The 18,667-nt window shown below is 36.6% G+C and overlaps 1 non-coding gene and 1 pseudogene across 1 annotated transcript; both read left to right on the top strand.

Moving 5' to 3' along the window:
• Positions 1-11,864: 11,864 nt before the first annotated feature.
• LOC109239688 lies at positions 11,865-14,207 on the top strand (annotated as a pseudogene).
• A 353-nt stretch (positions 14,208-14,560) lies between these two features.
• TRNAI-AAU lies at positions 14,561-14,634 on the top strand. Its single transcript has one exon. It is a non-coding gene; the product is annotated as a tRNA-Ile (tRNA).
• The last annotated feature ends 4,033 nt before the right edge of the window (positions 14,635-18,667 follow it).

Below are 18,667 nucleotides of genomic sequence, written 5' to 3'. Positions count from 1 at the left end.
TCAAGCTAGGGTTAAACCAAACACTTACCTCAACTTCCACGACCAATACAGTCCTCCACAATCGCTTTCCCTCTCGAATTCGGCTCCAACTCAACCAAATCTATGCAATAAGGACTTCATGATATCAATATATGCTAAACAAATCGAACCCAATGACTAATTATAGCTTTTTCATCAATTTACCCCAAAAGGTCAAAAATGCCCCCGGGCCCACATGCTCAAAACCCGAGGTTCGAACCAAAACTCGTTTACCCATTCCCCCATGAACTCAAATACGTATGTTGTTTTGGAATCGGACCTCGAATTGAGGTCCAAAACCTCCAATTTTAGAAAACCTAGGTTCTACCCTAAATTCCCAATTTCCCCATTAAAATCTTTGTTTTGAAGTTGAAATTATGTTTAAGGATGTTAAGGAGTTCAGAAAATCAGTTAGAAATCACTTACCAATCGTTTTGAAGAAGTGGAATCGTTTGGAAAATCGCCTCTTATGTTTTGGGTTTTGAAAAAGTGAAAAATGACTAAAAATCCCGACTTTATATACTGTGCTGAAGACCCGGCGCGGACCGTACAAAAATGCCCCGCGGGCGCGCCGAGGAAGAGTGGGAAAACCACTCTCTGAACCTACCCAGCGCGGACCGCGCTGATTAGTCACGCGGTCGCGCTGGTCGACTTGAACCACTGGCCCTCTGAACCTAGCCGTGCGGACCGCGCAAGAACGCACCGCGGCCGCGCGGCTTCCAGCGCAGACTGCGCGGAAATGATCGCGGCCGCACTGGGGGCCTGCAACACCTGAACCTTCAAACATCTGATATTTTTAGCCTAAGACCCCCCCCCCCCCCGGGACCTACTCAAAACTCACCCGAGCCCTCGGGGCTCCAAACCAAAAATACATACAAACTTAAAAACATCCTACGGACTCATCCGTGCGATCAAATTGCCCAAACAACATCATAATCATCAAATTAGGCCTCAAGACCCAGGATTTCCTTCCAATTTTCATAAAACATCAAGTTTAGAGTTTTTAGTCCAAAACACGTCAGACAACGTCCAAATTCAACCAAACTTTACAGAAAGTACTTAAGCCGTATATAAGACTTGTACCGGACGTCGGAACCAAAATACGAGCCCGATACCACAGTCTTTTAATCAAATTTCATTTCCAATTTCCTTAATTATTTTCAGAAAATAATTTCACACAAAAATTCATTTTTCGGGCTTGTGACCTCGAAATTTGATTCTGGGCCCTCCGGGACCGTCAAATCACGGGTCCGGGTCCGTTTGCCCAAAACGTTGACCGAAGTCAAACTTAATCAATTAAATACCAAGATTTAACAATTTTTCTCACAAATTTCATATTTAAACTTTTTCGGCTACGCGCCCGGACTGCGCACACAACTCGAGGCAACCCCAAATGAGGTTTTCAGGGCCTCAGAAGTACAGAGGGAGTAGGAATACAGGTGATGACCCTTTTGGGTCGTCACATCTCACTTCCTCAAAGCTGTGGTGCATCGCTTTGGAACTAAATCACTGGAGGCACCCAAGAGTTTACTCGCCAAATTGCAAATCATAACCTCCGTCCGTGAATATCTATCATAGTTCGAAAAACTGGCCAACCGGATGACGGAGATGTCCTCGCCAATGCTGAAACATTGCTTCACCTCTAGGCTTCACCCAGATATTAAAGGGGATGTGCTGTCTTTTTGCCCAATAGATTTGAATGAGGCCATTGGGCTGGCTTTTATACAGGAGCATAAGCATATGTCCCAACCCAAGTCTTCGCCCTGGCCCACTTTGTTTAGCAAACCACCCATATTCTTACCAACCACCAAAACACACCATATCCTAAATAGAACCAGCCCATTTCTCCTTCTTCTCACTCTCTGTCTGCTTCTTTACTAGGTGTGGGCCGCGCTCCTTTCAATAAACTTACACAGGCAGAAGTACAAATCAAACGAAAAGTTAACCTTTGTTTTAATTGTGATGAAAAATATCAGAAAGGTTACCGTTGTTCTTCTCAGCCATAACTTTTTCTCCTCTTACCTGAGGACGATCCTACTAATGACGCCATTTTAGACAACTCTCCTCCACCTTCGAATTCACCTCGACCAGATACTTCTCCTAAGAACCCATCCTTATTAACAATCAGTTTTCATGCTTTTGTCGGTGGGTTGAGCCCATCTTCTCTCTGTTTTACTACTTTTGTCAAAGGCAATCTAGTTCAAGTTCTCATTAATGGAGGAAGAACTCATAATTTTACGCATCACTAAATCGCTAAAAAGCTCAAACTACCAGTGGAGGTAGCTTCGGCATTTTCTGTTCTTGTAGGAAATGGACAGACCTTAAGCTGCCTAGGTGTGATTCATGAGGTTCCAATTGCGATTCAGGGGTATTCTTTTTCTACCCCTTTTTTGTTGTTGATTTATATGGCTCAAATTTTGTCTTGGGAGTGTACTGGTTGGCCACCTTGGGTCCTAGTCTTATAGACTATGTCAACCGTATTTTTTAATTCATAATTTCTGGCAGACGCATTCGTTGGACGGGTGACCCTATTTCTCATCCTAATCAAATCAATGTTTCCACCCTTCACCGTTTTTTGCAAACTGATTCAATTTCATACATTTTGCATCTCAGCCTTCACTCCCCCAATCCCACCAACCAATTGGATTAACCCCCTGATTTATCTTCCCTCCTTGAGTCATACACTGATGTTTTTAAACCTCCAACTTCACTTCCCCCACCTCGAGGTCAAGACCATCACATCCCATACAGAGCTAGTCCCATCAATGTACGCCCACATTGGTACCCCCACTTTCAAAAAGCCGAAATTGAGTGCCAAATCTCCGAAATGCTGCAAAGTGGTGTCATTCGCCCTAGCTTAAGTCTGTATTCATCCGCTGTTCTCTTTGGATCGGAAGAAAAACGGGACATGGCATTTTTGTGTAGGCTATCGGGCTTTAAATTCAATCACCGTGAAAGATAGATTTCCTATCCAAATTATGGATAAACTGTTTGATGAGCTTCATAGTGCCCGCTTCTTTTCCAAGTTGGATCTTTTCGCTGGATATCATCACATTCAGCTTCACCCTCAAGATAGTGAGAAAACGGCATTTTGAACTCACGAGGGCCATTATGAGTTTATTGTCAGGTCATTCGGGTTTTTGAATGCCCCCTCTACTTTTCAGGCAACCATGAACTCCATTTTCAAGTCGTTCCTTTGGCAGTTTGTACTAGTTTTTTCTTACCACATTTTAGTATATAGTCAGTCATGGTATGCTCATTTATCTCATCTTTGCTATGTCTTTGACACGTTGCGTCGAAATGCACTAGTTGTCAAGCGCTCGAAGTGTCAATTTGGATAATCTTCAATTGCTTACTTGGGACATATTTTGTCTTCGAGGGGTCTTCAGGTTGATCCAAAAAATAGCTGCAATTCTTTCCTGGCCGATACCTTCTTCAGTTAAGGGTGTATGGGGATTTTTGGGATTGACTGGCTACTACCGCCATTTTGTCAAAGGGTATGCACAATTAGCCTCCCCTTTCACTGACCTTTTGAAAAATGATTCTTTCTTATGGTCGGATGTTGCCTTGACTACCTTCAACAAGCTCAAGTAGGCTTTGAGTTCAGTTCCCGTCCTCTCTCTTCTTGATTTCTCCAAGATATTCACACTTGAAACAGATGCCTCGGGGACAGGTATTGGTGCAGTGCTCTCACAGGAGGGGCATCCTATTGCTTTAGGGTTCAAGTTGCTTCTACTTACAATAGGGAAATGTTCCCTATAACACAGGCTGTGCAAAATAACGGCATTATTTTCTAGGACGTCGATTCATCATTATCACTTATCAGCAACCTATGAAATCATTGACTAGTCAAGTGATTCAAACTCCGGAGCAGCAACGTTGGTAAAGTAAACTCATTGGGTATGATTTTGAAATCCACTACTGTCCGAGAAAATTGAATTCTGTTGTAGATCCTTTGTCTCCCATGCGTGCCCTTCATGCCTTATCCTTAGCTGTTTTTGAATTGGCTCTGATCGATCAGCTATGAGCCTTCAACAAAACCAATGTTGGCATGTTGTCCTTACAGCAGCAATTGGCACAAGACCCGGCCGCGCTACCTCATTTCGCTTTTCAATAGGGCCTTCTATTATTTCGCAATCGACTGGTGGTTCCCAAAAATGACCACCTGCGTTCTTTGTTGTTGAAGGAGTTCCATTCTTCGAAAATGGGTGGTCACGCTAGAATTTCCCGCACATTTCATCGAATTTCCTCTAATTTTTTCGGGAATAACATGCGGGCTGATGTCCGAAAATTTGTCAGTGAATGTCAAACTTGTCAACAAATGAAAGATTCGACTTTAAAGCCTGTTAGGTTATTTTCTCCCTTACCAATACCAGATGTCATTTTTGAGGACATTTTGATGGATTTTATAACTGGTCTTCCATCCTCTCAAGGGCGCACTGTTATTTTGGTTATCTTGGATCATCTCTCCAAATATGACCATTTTGTGGGCTTGCCTTCCCATTTCACCAGTCAAAAGGTTGCTGAAGTGTTTGTCCGTAAATTCATTTGTCTACATGGCTTTCGAGTCACAATTGTGTCAGATCGAGACCCTCTTCATCCTCTCTGAATTTCGAAATGAGCTTCACAGGCTGCAAAGGACTCAATTTGCTATAAGTTCAGCATACCATCCTCAGTCGGATGGTCAAACAGAGGCTCTTAATAAGTGCCTCAAAATGTATCTTTGTTGCTTTGCCTCATACACTCCATCTACTTGGTTTTCGTTGTTGCCATGGGCTGAATTTTGGTATAACACCTCATACCAGCATAGTTCTAAACATACTCCATTTGAGGTAGTGTATGGTCGACCTCCACCAACTGTTTCTAGGTATGTCTGAGATAGTTCAACCAATCATGTTGTGGCTGCCTCTCATCTACAACGAGATGAAGTATTGGCTACCTTGAAGGCTAATTTGCTCTAGGCCCAAGAACGTATGAAACACAACGCAGATAAGGGCCGCCGAGAAGTGGTTTTTGATATAGGGGATTGGGTGTACGTCCGTCTTCATCCATACCGTCAACTTTCAGTTCGCCTCCAACGCCATACTGAACTGACCAGACACTTCTTTAGACCCTTGCAAGTTGTGCAGAAGATAGGTCTTGCATCCAAAAATTAGCACTGCCTGCTTTATCTAAAATTAACCCTGTGTTTCACGTTTCAGTCCTGTGCAAGTGCTTATGCTATCCCTCTAACTAGATCATCCCAATTGATCTTTTGGACCAATCCTCTTCCCTGGTTCTTCAACCAGAAGATGTGTTACGCTGCAGAACCATTTCTCGTAGTGGCCAACAAATCCATCAATGTCTTATTAAATGGTCCGGTCTTCCAGTTTCAGATGCTATATGAGAAGACACTGACAATCTCCTTCACAAGTTTCCCAATCAGAACCTTGAGGACAAGGTTCGTCTCCATGGGGGCGTCATTGTAACACCTCAGTAGGACACACCACAAGGTCCTAGGCGCAGCAATAGAGAGAAAGGCCAACCTAGATACCTCGACCACTATGTGGTCCCAGATCCCAAGAGAATCAATCTCTGCCAAACCGTTAGAGAAGATGACAAGGGAAACCCTACTCTGAATGATATAAATAGGAGAGGAATCAGCTCAAAAAGACCATGGTTAAAGTTACTTATCATTTTGTGTCATAGAATTATAGATCTTGAACCTCCTTTTTCTCAAATTTTCCTTTCGTTTTGCCATTAGAATTTCCAAAAAGTAGAGGAACAAACCCCTCTTTTATGGTCTGTAAATCCCTTCAACCTTAATATAGTTTCTATCTTTACACTTTCTTTTTTCTTGAACATTGCTAGATTCTTGAACTTTGTCACATGTGTTTGGGTTACCTATTACTGCTTGCCTCTATTTATTTTTGGTTTTGTTCCCTCTGATTATTATCCACATCAACTTCTTGGTAGTATTCTTCATTGCCTGATACATCATGTTTTTCTCCTTCCTGTTTAAGATATTCATTATTACTCACTATGGCTTTGACAACTTTCTTCTTCTTGGCTTTGAAGATAACCTTGGGTTTCTGTTTAGGAACTTTCTTTTTAGTCTTTTTCTTGTTCTTCCCAGTTCTAGCTTTTGTAGAAGTAATCTCCCCCTTGTCATTGTCTTCCTTGCTGCTGTTATTGGAATTATAAGTGGCAACAACCTCAATCTCAGGTGTTATCTGTTTATCCTTGATGTTCCCCATAATATGTATGTTTTGATCTTTCATGTTGGTTTTACTAACCTCTCCTTTATTGGTATGTATGTTTCCAGTCACAATTTCTGCAACAACATTAACCTTAGAAGGGGCATTATCAGTTTGAACTTCATCCACTTTAGTCTCGACATTTATTTTCCTTTCCAAGACCCGTCAATTAATCATTAAATGTCAGAGCTTTTTACAATATTTGCAATACCTAGGGATATGTCCTCTCAGAGGAGAGTTGTCATTTTCCAATCCTAGAAATACTAACTCTGGTTGTGACTTTAGCAAGTCAATCTCGACTCTAACTTTCGCCTTACTAGGCCTAGTTTTGCATTTTGTAGCAGCATACATTTCCAGTGGTGTGCCAACCGAACTCACTATGTGTTAGACATAATGCCAAGTATGCATATGAAAAGGTAAGCCGGGTAGAAGAACCCATACGAGAGCAAAAGGCAAGTCTTCTTCCGGCTTGACATCCGGAGACCATTTTTGAAGCCACATTTGCATGCCATCAATTTCAACAACACGCTTATACCAAACAATATCGAAGTCATCTTCATTAGTAAAATCGAGAAACACATTATAGTTGTCATAAAGCCCAATTAATTCCTTAAACTTAGACGTAATCGATCAATTTGGGGCCTCGGTTTGAGGAACCTACCGACAATTGTGAATTTACACTCCGCTGCCATTATTCTGCAGTAGTCCGAAGCTTTGAAAATCATTGTCGGCATTCCATTGTGTGTAGTGTGTCTAGAAATCACTGATCCACGCTCATGGCGGCCTGAGATCGTTGATGAGCTCAGTGATGTCGCATTGTTGTAGCGTAGGTCTGTGTTGTAACAATTCCTTTAGTGGTTTGGTTCAGCATCAAAGGAGAGAGCGATTGACCATCCAGATGTGCCAGTATAGCACCGTCCGGAGGGTCCATCTGGTGGTGCGTGAAGTTTGCTCGCTTAGTTAGCCGTATAGAGCTGTTGGGAGAGTTATTAGAGTCGTTTGGATATATGCACTCTTCATTCAAGTGCAACAATCTATCTATATTATATTAAAAGCACGAAGGCCCTAAGCGAAATGTCGTTCGCCTTTTTTACCCTTTCAAAATAGAGTTTATTATGAGCAAAATAGTCATTTGATTATTTTTCTAATATTTGACAATAATTATTTTAATTGATTTTCTACTATTTAGGAGTAGTTACCTTTTAGGTTTAGTTTTCTTTTTCCGTCTTTTGTTTGTTAATGAACTAGGAAGTTTCGAATATTTTTGAGTCTTGAATATCTCCTTTTAGGTTTAGGAGGGTAACAATATTAAATTCTTGCAATTCACATTAGGTTTCGTTTGCTTTCTAATTTCATTTATATTTGGATTTCTCTTTTCAGGTTTAGGAATAATTTTTATTTAATAAAAATAAGGTTTTTTTGTTAATAAACTTTTGATAAATTAATTCTTTATAAATATATGTTAGGTAAAACACGTGCATTTTGAACTCAGTTTAGGAGTTTTTATTTTTTAATAATTCTTTTGTGCTTTGGAACTACACATAATTTGACTTTTATATAATTATTTTTTCTGTTTAGAATTGTACACACGAGTACTTCTAAAAAAGAAGTACAATTCCAATTGTCATCATCAAAACTTTGTTGTTCAGTAGCAGCTACAAAATTAAGGGTTTTTATGTTTTTTCCTTTGACTTTGAGCAAAAAGTTTTTGTAGTTGAATTTTACATGCACATATTTATATTAGTGGTTATATTTTACAGTCACGCATTTGTATTAATAGTTATATTTTGTATTCACGTATTTGTATTAGTAGTTAATTTTGTATTCACGTATTAGCAACAAGAAAAGAAATTCTATTTTTTATAAAATTAAAATAAAACCAAAATACGACGAGTTGTGGGATCCTGAGCTAAGCCTTGGCTAAACCTTGGATATCCAAGTGGATTACCTTTGGGAGTTAAGTCGAAGATCATAATGGTCTTGTGAGTAACTGCTACTGCAGTTTTCTTTCATAATGTTTTCTTATGGCCTCACCTCTGAAACTCGACAAAGCTGCCTGCCTACCTTTCTTTAAATGCTTTAAGATGGAAGTACATCGAGTATAGGGCTTTCACAATCTCCGTCCAGATGAATTTGATTGCTTATTTCATTCCTTCTCTGTTCCTGGAAATATATCAAGATCAAGGATGTTAAAAAGACAGAGTCAAACGATAGATGAAAGAGTTATTTTTTCTAAAGCGACATTCTCTCTTCTATCTATCTTAACTGAATTATGAACTTCAGGTGTTTAAATATTTCAAGTAGAAGCAATAGTTGAACCAGCATAATAAAAAAGCTAGCAAAAAGGCAGGGTCATAGTCAGATTCAGCCAAATATAGCAGTCTCTTTGCATCTTTGAAATCGACTAAGCATTGCACGATTAGTAGTTGAATTTTGCATTAATGTTTAACGAATACATCATTATTTTGGTGTTTTTGATTGTGAATCTTGGTTGAACTTGACAGCCTCCATATTGCATCAGGCTTTGTGCTTCAACCTTTTGTCAAGCTATTTCTTCTACTATTGTCTGATGATCCCACATAGTAAAATACAATATAACTAAAATATTTAATGCGGTACACACGTGCAACGCACGTACACTAAAGCTAGTCTAGTGAATAGGCAATAACTATAACAGATTGAATTGTTAATAGTATACACTATATATAAAGTGGTTTTGGAAATTCAAATTGATTGTTAGTTTATTTAATTTATATCTAAATAAGATTTGTAGTCAATAGGTTTTCATATTATATTTCTAGTTCAAATAGGTTTCATAATATTATAAAGATGGGTATTACTAACTTTTTTTAACGTATGAAAATTTGAGGAGAACTATAGAGAGCTTTTAGAGATTTATAATAATAATTTTTCCTTCCATGGATATAAGTTTTTTCTTTTTACTTTCTATTTTCTTTCTTCTCCTTTTTTGTTGGATTTAATTAGACCTTAAAGATTAGAGAAGTAAGGTGAAAATAGTATGGATTAGCCAATTTTCGGATTGGTAATTGAAAAATAGCCAGCGTTTGCAAAGTCATTGAAAAATAGCCACTAGTTTGCTGCAACACGGAAAGTTCCAGTATAATATACTGGAGATTGGAGCACTTCTATATGAACTTCTAGCATATTATGCTGGACCAGCATATTATACTGGAACTCTAATATATTATGCTGGAAGTCCAGTATATTATGCTGGAGCTCCAGTATATTATGCTGGAATCTTTTCCGGATTTTGAACAGTGTTTTCCTTCAGATTTATTTTTACATGAAAAGTGGCTAAATTTCGATTACTTTTGAAACTGTGGCTATTTTTCAATCACCACTTGTAAATATAGCCATTTTTGAATTTCACCCGGAAGCAAGACACCTGAAGCCCAAGACAGCCTCTAAGGAAGCTAAATTATATTCTCCTTAATTGTCAATAACTTCTTCTAATGCAACTTTAATTTCTCTAAATTAAGAAGATCATTCCCCTTGTTGCGTGTTGTTACATTCTAACCAAGTTCAATTTACTACAGTTTTCATCAGTCTCATTATCCAGACCAGTATATATGTCACTTCACAGAAAATCATGCTAGTCGTTAAAACCTTTTTATAAAACTTATTATTATTCAAAGCAGTTGTTGATCAACTGATCACGTATCCTTTTCATTGTATTTAGTTTAAAAGATTTTTCGGTTATGGGGAGGGACCAAATGATTAACACTTATTGAATATATAATTAACGTACCTTATATTAAAAGTATAAGGTACCAACAAAATAGAACGCTGGCAAATACTCCACACTCTATTGTTTAAAGAACTAATTAAGACGTTTAGCATCATTAGCCAATGTCTAATCATGGCCCCCTTGCAAATAATTAACGTATATGCTTGTTGTTAACTTTGACAAAGTTAGTATAGATACTCGCAGGGTTTTTCTCGATATTTTTTTTCTTGTTTTGGACAAGTTGACTTTTTCTCCAAAATTGGAGTTGGTAGTATGCTTATAATTTATTAATGTACAAAACTCGTTGATTAATTCCTTATATGATGTTATTCTAAAGAAATCATTCTTGTGAAGTAAATCTTTTGGTTAATATTCTTGAGTTTTTTCACCCAAAAAAAAAAAAAAAACGTTGTCACTAACTATAACTGATCGGTATTTCATCTCTTACCGTTTTAAGAGTATGAAAAAGAGATAAAGCACGTAAAAATAAAAAGTCCGAGTGAAATTAGAATCATTTTCCTTTCAAATTTCGTGAATATATGTATATTTTGCTGAAGCTAGAAAAATAAAAATTTCAAACGTCTAATAATATTTTGAGTCAATTACTCAAACGGTCACTCAACTATCCCAAATTATCTTTTAAAGTCACTTTTTTTCGTTTGTAACAACAAAGTCACTGAACTATTCCTATTGCACTCAGAGGGTCACTCAACTAGATTTTTCAAATTTTGGATTATCAAATACCTATTTTACCCTCTAAATTATAAATATTTATCTTCTTTTTATTTTTTCAAACTTTTTAATATTATGATTTTCTCTGTTTTAATTTATATTATGGACTTACCTATAGAATAAATAAATATTATTTATAAATTAAAAAATAAAAAAGTATTTAAGCATCTATAATGCTGGAATAACAAAATTATGAGCATAGTAAAAAAAATAAGAATAATTTTTTCATAATAATAATTTTCATATTAACAAAAAAAATTCAAAAATTTATTTACACAATTCAGAATCAAAGAAAATAAAGGTTGTAAAAAATATATACTCCATGCACGTAACATAAAAATAATTATTTAAATAAAAGTTTTTTTATAATATACATTGTATATTCTTGAAAATTATACTCAATTATATTATTATGTTTCTACCAACTTTCCGACGACACAAGGTTATGTCACCGGAAAGCAGGGGCACTATCTGTATAGGGCAAGAGATGCTTAAATACTTTTTATTTTTAATTTATAAATAATATTTATTTATTCTATTGGTAAGTCCATAATATAAATTAAAAAGGAAAAAATCATAATATTGAAAAGTTTAAAAAAAATAAAAAGCAGATAAATGTTTATAATTTAGAGGATAAAATAGGCATTTGGCAATCCAACATTTGGAAAATCTAGTTGAGTGACATTCTGTGTGCAATAGGCATAGTTCAGTGACTTTGTTGTTACAAACGAAAGAAAAGTGACTTTAGGAGATAATTTGGGATAGTTAAGTGATCATTTCAGTAATGGATTCTAATATTTTCCCCATAATCAGCACCTCCAATATTATCTACTAAGTCAAAAATGATATGGTGTTAATCTATACGTTACCTAAATAGTAGGTTTAGCCGTAGTTATCATAAATATTATATTTGAAAATCACCAAGTCTGAACATTTCATGCATGCATTGATACCAAAGACCAGAACATAATAAAAATAAAAAATAATAAAAAAACTGTCTCCTTAGAAATTGTCAAAGTCTGGCTAATTTCTTGTGAGAGTTGCTAAACCTAGAACCATTGTCGTGTTATAACAGTCAACATTTTTCTAACCTATAAATATAGCCACATTTTACTTCTCTCATCACACAAAATCAGTAACATCACATATATAGAAGTGTAAAACTTCATAGACTATAGTAGTAATTAATTTTCAAAAATGGTTTCACGTAGCTTCGTCTTTCTTCATGTGTTGATCATGTTATCTTTAACAGTCATGGTATTTTCGGATTTATCAGATGATTTCTATGAGGATGTTTGTCCTAAAGCTTTACCAACAATTAAACGGGTTGTTGAGGATGCAGTTCAGAAAGAGAGGCGAATGGGCGCTTCCTTGCTACGTCTACATTTTCATGATTGTTTCGTTAATGTAAGCTTATATTTTTCTCGCACTTAATGTTTTTCATTTCATCCAAATTTCTAATTGTGAAAGCATATGAGTATTTAACCCAAAATCTTGAAGTTAGGAATGAAGTCATTGCTTTTGGTTAATGCTTCATGAGATGTTGTTACTAATGCATGTTTTGTTAATTTAGGGTTGTGATGCTTCGATTCTACTTGACCAAACGGCGACTATTGATAGTGAAAAGACTGCTCGTGCTAATAACAATTCTGCTAGAGGATTTGAGGTGATTGATAAAATTAAGTCTGAGGTTGATAAAGCTTGTGGACGTCCAGTTGTATCTTGTGCGGACATCTTGGCAGTTGCAGCTCGTGACTCCGTAGTTGCTGTGCGTATTACTCTCTTCTATCCTTAATATCTATAAATACTGAACTGGAACTAGTTACTGCTATATATTAACTTAAGGTACTGTAATTAAGTTGTGGCGTAGCTAGGGCTATAATTTGGTAAATACCGAATTACCGTGCCGAAACCGAAAATTTTGGTATTTGGTATACGGTATTTTGGTATTTGGTATGGTATTTGGTTTAAGTTTTAAAAATAATTGGTATTAGGTATGGTATTTGGTATTTTAAAATAAAATACCGAAATACCGATACCGTACCGAAATATATATTATATTACACAAAACACATATTATCAATTATAACATAAATATAAAAAATCTAAAATTTTACTTTCCTTTATTCTTAAAGTTCATCAATTAACTCTAAACAAGTAACAAGACATTTCTAATGATCAAATATTCTTTTATGTACAATTTTCTCTATTTGGGTCAATATTTGCTAGTTTTGGACAAAAATTTTGTCAACAAACATTTTCAGTTTTGTATTTTGAGTACTTTAATTAAGAATATTAGAGTGTATGGCTCTATGCGCTAGTTAGTATTCAAACCGAATAAACCGAAGTTACCAAACCGAATAAACCGAAACCGAAAGGAGAAAAACCGAACCATACCGAATTTAATTAGGTACGGTATTGGTATAGGATTTTAAGAAACCGAATACCGAAAATACCGAACCGAAATGTCTAAATAACGTACCATACCGACCGACGAACACCCCTAGGCGTAGCCACATAGAGTGAAGGTTGGTCAGTAGAACACAACCTTCATCGAAAAATTATACTGAGTATATAGAAAATTATATTGTATATAAAATTTACCCATTATACATATATATTAAAGTTTGAACACCCTTAGCGAAATTCTTGGATTCTCCACAACCTGTAGGAGCCAATAAACTTTAAATCCTGGATCTGTTTATTTCTAAATGTGTATGCTGCTAATGTTATGATCCTTCAATTAATGATTACTTAAAGTAAAATATTTTTTTACATGAACAGCTACATGGACCAACATGGGAAGTGAAATTGGGAAGAAAAGACTCCACAACAGCAAGTAGAACCACAGCCAACAATGATATTCCAACTCCATTAATGGACTTACCTGCACTTATCAACAACTTCAAGAAGCATCTTGGATAAGGAAGACCTCGTCGCGCTCTCCGGTGGCCATACATTAGGGTTTGCTCAGTGTTTCACCTTCAGAAATCGCATCTACAATGAAACTAACAACATTGACTCTACCTTTGCAAGACAACGCCAAGCAAATTGTCCACGTAGTGGAGGTGATTCCAACCTTGCTTCTCTTGATCCTACACCAGCTCTTTTCGACTCGAAATATTTTAGTAACTTGGTGTCCAAGAAAGGGCTTTTGCATTCTGATCAAGCACTATTTAGTGGTGGAAAAACAGATGATCTTGTTAAAAAATATAGTAAGAACCTAAGGACTTTCTCTAAAGATTTTGCTAAGTCTATGATTAAGATGGGTAATATCAAGCCATTGACAGGGAAACAAGGTCAGATTAGGGTAAACTGCAGGAAGGTGAACTAAATAGTGCTAATTAATGATGCTGATTAAATCAAATGTTTCAATAATTTGGTTATTTTTAATTGTATTAATTGTGATTTTTGTTCATTTGGAACCTTTGTTGTTACCTGAAATAAGTCAATTGTATGAATTGAGAGTTGTGTGGTAATTTGTTTTTGAAAGAAGTTGGATTATGTTGTTTTCAATTGGCGAGCGAATCCTTATATTTTTCTGAATGAATGAATTTCTTTTCGGTTTTAAGTAGTCTGATTATCTTTCTGCTGTTCATAAATAGATTATCAAATTTTATTTACCAATTGCAAAATATGTACAAGCTATATAGACAACTGAACTTGGACATTTTATTTTCCAACTGCAAAATAATTGATTAGTATTTGTTGATTTTAAGCAAAAGGAAGCTTGGAACTTCATAGTGAAATACACAGATTGTTAAAGAATCTAATTAAATTTTTCAGTGAGGAATATATAATAAATATAAAATCGATTGTACATCGTGGCCCATTAGCTCAGTTGGTCAGAGCGTCGTGCTAATAACGCGAAGGTCGCAGGTTCGAGACCTGCATGGGCCATATTTGGTTTTTTATTTTTTTCCCCCTTCCATTTCTATGCGGAGGTTGCAGTAACTGGAAATAGTAATAGAAACCAAACATAATACGAGTTTATCACGACAAATAATAATAAATGCCTAAAAAGTGGTTTAAAAAACTAACTCAAGAAGTATATAAACCAATCTAAATTCTGTATAAGAAATGTTTAAGGTAGATATCACATTCTCGTTTTAATATAGTGCATGCAGTTGGTGGTTTGGTGCAAGTGATTTTTTTTTCTGAAATTTCATTATTTTCTTAAGGACCTCTCAAAGTGCTGCCAATCAATCATATATGGCAGTTAGCAATAGGTAGATCATTCTTAAAGTTCTTTTTCAGTTAAAGAGAGAAAGTTGACTAATTAATAACACCTCTTATTCTATGATTTTGTTTAATAATAGAAGTGGCCAGAAGAAAATTGATCTAATAAAAAGGCAGCCCGGTGTACTCCCATTATGCGTAGGGTCCGGGGAAGGGACGGACCACAAGGATCTATTGTACGCAGCCTTACCCTGCATTACTGCAAGAGGCTATTTTCACGGCTTGAACCTGTGACCTTCCGGTCAAATGACAATAACTTTACCAGTTACATCAAGCCCCTTCTAAAAATGGTCTAAGAATATAAGATTAAAATGATTATTACTTCAAAGGGTGATTTGGAGTCCTCAGCAGAGATAAAATAAAAGCAAGTAGCTATGTCAAAGTTAGAGTAACATTTTAGCCATCTGAGTTACTTTTATACCTAAATTAAACTAAAGCAAATTATCTGCTAAAGTGTTGTCTTAGCTTTGAAATTATTGGACAAACTATGTAACCTTTGAAGAACCAGCTGTAAATTAAAATGCTAAGGTTGTAAACAATGATGAGAAGAAGCTAAGGCAATGATTTCCCCTACTGAAGGAATCCCTTCTGTTTATGCTCATACAAATTTACCAACACATCTCTATCAATCATGAACGCTCATCTTACCGTAAATCTCTCCCGAGTAATCCCAGTAATATACTAATTGCACTCTCCCGAGATACACTAGCTTACTTTATTTCGCACACTTCACTTTAAATTACACCCAAGGCTTCGTTATCCCTAATCCCGCCTTTAAACCCGCAATTATAGATTCCTCTTATACTTTGGGAGTGGTGTTGTTCAACAATAAACTAAATATGCACTCTTTTCCAAGTTATACACACTGAATAGGCACAGCTAATTGAGGATCCTGTCAATTAACTACAACAAGCACAAGTTGAACAAATAGAGATTGAAACTAGCAATTTGTATTCACATAAACAAGATGTTCATCCCCCAATAGGTTCCATCAAAGCCTTAGACAAAGGATTTAGCTAATCATGGCTATGGGAAAACAAACTAAGATAGAATTCATCATAAATAGATTCAATTTCATCACAATTAGCAAAAACAAAGAGAAGAAACAAAGAACTTGATGATCCAAATCCCTCCTTGCCTCTTGCCTCTCTATTTCATGCTTTAGCCTATGAAAACCCTTGATTCTTTGACCTTGGGCGAGCTTGACTTTATATAGGTTAAGTAGGTTTCTTTCCAGATTACCAATTTTACCCCCAACTAGCTCTTTTCCGGAGCGGCACCGCGCGACTTCGCGCGGTTTTCGCGCGCCCTTTCTGACTCAGCTTGTAACACGCGCGAACTCTGCGCGACTTCGCGCGCCTGGGCTTGATTTCTTCCAATTTTTCGTCTTGTTCTTGCACGTACTCAACTCCGAGGGATCGTTTTTTTGCCCATAAATCATTCCAATAACCTCTTGAAAGCATCATATAAGCTCCTCACCCTGCAATGTACACAAATCACAATTAGAGCCTATTTTTCATTAAATAACCATATTATTTCATTGAAATGTAATTAAACGGAAGCATAAACAATAGCTTAATCGCCTAGATTTCGCCTATTATCACTAAACAAACCCCTTGTCTTCTTAAGACTCTTCTTTTAAATACTTCTTCCTACACCTCACACTACTCTTAGAAAATAGGTTCTGCCCCGTTCGTGTGAGCATTGCTTTGAGTACCCCTGAGTGCTCACTGAACATCGACACACAAGGCTGGTATTCCACACTGCACCTATCCTGCATTCTTCAAAAATGTTTAGGTGCTGGTATTGGCCTGGGACCCAATGGGGTCCTAGGGAGCTTTGCCGCACCTAGACCATGGCAAAGGCTGTGAGATCGAAGGGGTTTGAGATTGGATGATTGGGCCTGATTGAAGGCTCCGTATAGCATAGCTTCTTATTTTTCTGTTCTTTAGTATTGTAATTCAGATGCTATTGGTTTGTAATAATTTGTAAACAAACAATTGGGGGTGAATAGTGAATATGGGGGAGGGCTATGCATGCTTAGTATAAATCATGGGTAGAAAACATGCTTATAGGTTTTTTATTTATTTATTTGCGCAATAGACAACCTGTATAGGTCATGCATCTCATTCATTAGAGATCCTGCTTTAGGTTCTTTATTTTCAGACTGTCATTACGCTCATCATGTAACTGCGATCAGTTAATAACCGACAATAATTCACAACAAGCCAAATAACTTGTCATTACTGCATTGGGATATTAGAAATCATGTTCTTAGGAACTCTTATGTGCATTAGATATCCTGCCCATAGGACTTCTCACTCGCTCGAGTTGCAGTAGTTAATTCACGTTTAGCTAATAACTTTGTTAAAATATGGCTAAGTAGTTTGAAATGTTTTTTTGCAAACGCTGTATCACGCGTACCTTTATAAATCAGAATCGAAATAGGTGAGTCCATTCCTTTATAAATAATCAGGCAATGTGTAACAACGCCTAGGCAAACCTTAGGCCCGTTAAGAACTGATCAATTGTGTTTCTATTAGCCTAAAACCAACCAACTTCTTTAAGTTTCAACTCTGTCATTCCTATTCTTGTTTGATTTTCTGAAGTTCACTCAGCTTTTTCTTAAACAAAACTCTGCTGAAAACGATTTTGAAATGATGCACCTACTTACTTTTATTGAGCTTCTGATTTTATTTACTAGGTTACTCATCTCTGCCCAGAATCGTGCTATTATTGCTACTGCTTCGTTTTAAAAACCAAGTTTAACTGCTTCTATATTTTGAGACCTTAATTGTGTTTAAGTCATGCTATTTATGTGTTTTGTTTGAGGAGGTATATATTGGTGAGAAGTTCTTGCTGAAGGTTTCACCCACAAAGGGTGTTATGAGATTCGGGAAGAAAGGGAAGCTGAGTCCGCGGTTCATTGGGCCTTTCGAGGTACTTAGGANCTTCTCATTCACAACAATTCATCACACAATACTCCCTTCTTCTTTAAGCACTCTATTAATTCATATCCACTAGCGGGAGCAAGACACAATGTATTCATCTTTTTTTTTATTCTTCTTGTCACTCAATTTCCGCTAGTGGTGTATTCGTTTACAACACAAGTGCACCATTCATCCTTTTATTGGTTCCACTCAAAAGTCACCCCACACTTATTTCCTGCTTACTTCTGTTAGCACTCCTCTCACAATTAAAGTGCTTTAAGAGGAAAAGGGATCAAAACAATGTCAATTAAGAATAAAAAGGGTATAGGCTTGTAATGTGGGTGCCAAATAAAAGTCTATAGGCTCAAAAGAGTTAACTAGGGGTAGATTTTATTTGTGGTAAGCAATTAAGCTCAAAAAGATCAAAGAAAGCCTAAAATCATCTTTCAAACCGAGCATAGCCTTAAATTTCGCTTCAACTCACATACCGGGCAAATTCTAGACACAAGTACAATACATAGACTATACAAAAACTCATCACACATGGCATATGACTCATTCAGATCAGCTCATCAAGACACTCCGTTACGAGCATTCAATTTAGTAACAAACATACAAATTAAGGCACCTTCAGTGAGATTCAACAATTAGGACTAAGCGTTACACTCTAGGGTCTATAGTGTTCAGGTGTGTCAACGCTATGGGTTCTCTTTCAAATTATAGCTCGTAGCCCATCACCCTAATCTACAAATCAAAAAAAGAAA

Source organism: Nicotiana attenuata, unplaced genomic scaffold (genome assembly GCF_001879085.1).
Source record: "Nicotiana attenuata strain UT unplaced genomic scaffold, NIATTr2, whole genome shotgun sequence".
NCBI classification, from domain to species: domain Eukaryota; kingdom Viridiplantae; phylum Streptophyta; class Magnoliopsida; order Solanales; family Solanaceae; genus Nicotiana; species Nicotiana attenuata.
The sequence above is the reverse complement of the archived record's forward strand: the minus strand, read 5'-3'. Positions and strand labels throughout refer to the sequence as shown.